The sequence below is a fragment of the Onychostoma macrolepis genome, chromosome 01 (genome assembly GCF_012432095.1).
Source record: "Onychostoma macrolepis isolate SWU-2019 chromosome 01, ASM1243209v1, whole genome shotgun sequence".
NCBI classification, from domain to species: domain Eukaryota; kingdom Metazoa; phylum Chordata; class Actinopteri; order Cypriniformes; family Cyprinidae; genus Onychostoma; species Onychostoma macrolepis.
Genome location: NC_081155.1, coordinates 36,835,560 through 36,838,935, shown reverse-complemented (window position 1 = coordinate 36,838,935; position 3,376 = coordinate 36,835,560). Strand labels below are relative to the sequence as shown.

The 3,376-nt window shown below is 33.4% G+C and overlaps 1 long non-coding RNA gene across 1 annotated transcript; it reads left to right on the top strand.

Annotated features, from left to right (window-relative positions):
• Positions 1-832: 832 nt before the first annotated feature.
• LOC131546873 (uncharacterized) lies at positions 833-2,872 on the top strand. Its single transcript, XR_009272799.1, has 5 exons — positions 833-1,109; positions 1,595-1,646; positions 1,970-2,071; positions 2,175-2,230; positions 2,427-2,872. It is a non-coding gene; the product is annotated as an uncharacterized LOC131546873 (long non-coding RNA).
• Positions 2,873-3,376: the final 504 nt, after the last annotated feature.

The window sequence follows — 3,376 nt, the reverse complement described above, 5'->3', positions numbered from 1 at the left end:
GTTATACTTCTAAGAAATATGCTAAACAGAAGCATACTTTTAATGTGTTTATAAAAAGTATACTAGAAATACTTTGGTAATAAATATATGCTTAATTACACTTTTAAGGAATATGCTAAACACAAGCACACTATTACTATATTTCTAAAAAGTATAGTAGAAATACTATGTTAATAAAAATATTCTTAATTACACTTTTAAGGAATATACTAAATGCAATAATACTTTTAGTGACGTTTTAGTGTATTTACAAAAAACACACTTATGTTACTCTTACTTAAAATATATTTTGTGTGTACTTTGTGTAAGAACATAAAATGATTACACTTTTAGTAGGTTTTTAATGTACTTTATATTGCAGTAGGCCTGCACATGGTTATATTTTAAATATTTATGTATTTATAATTTTAATATTTGGAAAAGTACAATATTTTGAAAAACATTTTTTACATTTACAATGTACAAACCTTTGTCAAATATTATTAACCATTGCAATATTTAAAATATGTTGTTTAATATGGGTTATGCTACTTTGGTTGATTAGGCTGTTGTTCATTACATGATACATTAATTGTAATAAGCTAGGTGTTTATAAACTTGTTCAAGCTTGACGCCTTTATTTTCTAATATACATTTCTGAAATTCCCACAAGGACTTCAACAGCATATCTGAATGAAATGAGAACCCCCCCCCCCAAAAAAAAACACGTTTATTTGTGTTTAAATTCAAACAACACAGACTAAACCTGATTGGTTCCAGAGCCATTGAACGTCTCTGATTGGTTCCTATAATAACGAGCTCGCAGCAGAGAGCTTAGTAAATCAGATATGACGTGTGTGCAAATGTCCCTTGAATGTGAATATAAGTCTAAATTTAAACAGTGTTATGTTATATAGAGTGATCGTGTCTCTTTAGGGCGCTTGGAGGAAACCACGCTATTCATATGGATTACTTTGGCGATGTTTTTTTGCGATGAACGTTTTGAAACGTGAACTTCTTTGATGAATCTTTTCATCGGAGGGACATAAATCTCTCAGATTTCATTCAAATATCTCCGCTTTTCTTTCGAAGATGAACGAAAGTCTTAGATGGTTTGGAGCATCTTAAGGGTGAGTGATGGCAGAATTCAAATTGTTTTGGGGGAATTATGAAATTAATTAGAAATATGTAAGGGATAATCAACGGCTAGCTGTGCATTAAACGATTTGAATGCAGGACGTGGAGGCGAAGAACCACCCGACGCGCAGCGGAGTGCATTCAAATCGTTTAATGCACAGCTAGCCGTTGATTATCCCGTTTATGCCATGGTCATTTGCCAGCATTCACATATTAAAGATGTTAATAATATTTGTGCTGCAATATTTGACCGGAACGATAAAAATGACGGTTATTTTCGTCTATATTACTATTCAGCTGTAATTGTATGTTACTATGGTTACCAATGTTTATTGGAAGCGCATTAATATAGAACGTGATTAAAATGACCTGGAACTACCTGTGCAGTTCAACGAATTTAATCAACACCTGCCAGCCAATCAGAATCCAGTATTCAGACAGACCATGGCATAAAGCGGTATGTTCTTATTTTTACCAGCTTCTGCAAGCGTGTATGACGTCTGGCTGTTGGAACCTCACTGTAACTTCAGGTAAGATTTGTATTTAATTAACGTTATTTGTCTGTACCAGTCGTGTTTTTGACACATGCATTGGCAGAAAAAAAAAAAAAAAAATTGTTAACATTAACATTCTTTTATTTGCAACATGAAGTGTATTTATTTCTGATTTCCTGAACAATTTGGCTTCATTGTAATGAGGTTAATGATCTTTGAAAAACAATGATTATGAACATACAGTTACTTTGTCTTGATCTGATCACCCAACTGTGGTAGTGTTGGTTGATTGGTGTCTATATTTGTTCAAGCTTGACAACCTTATGACTTTATTTTCTAATATATATTTCTCATTACAGATAAGAACAAAGATTAAATTGTAAGAAGGGTTGCTTATAAAAGCATACAGTACATCTGAAACTGCTGAGGCTGGGAAGGTTTTTGACTATATTTCCGACCAGGTACATTGTTCTGTCATTCTTAAATAGAAAACAAATCATCAATCATCATTTGCCTTTTTTGTGTGTGTGCGTGTAAGAAATATTAACATTTGTTGTTTTTCAGATCAGCTGCTATAGAAGACAAAATTAAATCTGAGTGCAGAGACATGCAAAGGAATAGTAAGTATATTTTAATGTCGTATCTCCTCTGTTATAGAGATTTTTGAATCAGGCCTAATAGAGGGGGATTCGGTCAATCTTGGAAGAAAAACGTTAGCAATGTGTCCATTCCAGGTAGCTAATTTGTGCTTCTTTTCAGTCATTCATGTAAAAATCTGTTATCTAATTTTGTTTCTGTTTTTTTTTTTTTCTAAAGCTGCAAGACACTACTGACTAGGCTGTGCCCAGGTCTCCGGAACCTGCGACGACGCTCAGCTCCGTTGGCCCTTAGTCTGCGGTTTCGGATCCACCAGCTCTGTCTCCATCGGTCGGCCCCCAGATGTCGGCAGCCACACCATCTACATCTTGGCTCCTCCCTCCCTCGACTCCGCCGTGTGTTGTCAGCTCTGGGATGCTCTGGGTCTGTGCCATGTGCCAAACACCATCTAAGCCGCCAGGGCATCATCGTCATCCTCTCATCACCATCCCTACACCATCTCCTCGTCCACCTCCAAAACCCCTCCATCCCTCCCTATTCTGTTGCTTGAACTTTATCATCTTCAGTCTTTGCACACACATCTATTCACTTTACATGTTTTTTTTTCTTCAGAAAATTGCATTGTAATTTTTATTTATTCATTGATGTAAAATTCTTAACTTTTCAGTAATACAGGTATAACTGAAATGTTCTACAAATGGATAAGATAGCTCTTCCATAGCATTTCAGTCATTTTTTCATTTATGTTTTTTGTATAATGTTTTAAAATGTACTTGAGTATGTTTGTAGTAATACAAAATACTATAAACATACTTGTATTTCAAGTGCATTTTTAATACATTTAATAGTATGTTTTTTTTTTCACCAAAGTATATATGCTGCTGTACTTTTTTTAATGTACTTCATGAATATTTGTAATGTACACCATATATAATACATTAAAGTTTTCTAAATATCAAAGTGTACGTGTGTGTATATATTGAAAAATATAATACTAATAAATATAATATAATATACTAGTAGTGTAATGCTAATGCATTTCTAATAAGCTGAAATACAATTGAAATGTACTTGAAGCACATTGAAACGATGCTTCAAATATACCTTACCTGTAGTTCATGAAGTATTAAAAGTACATTTTAATTGTATTTTTAAAAATACACTTAAAT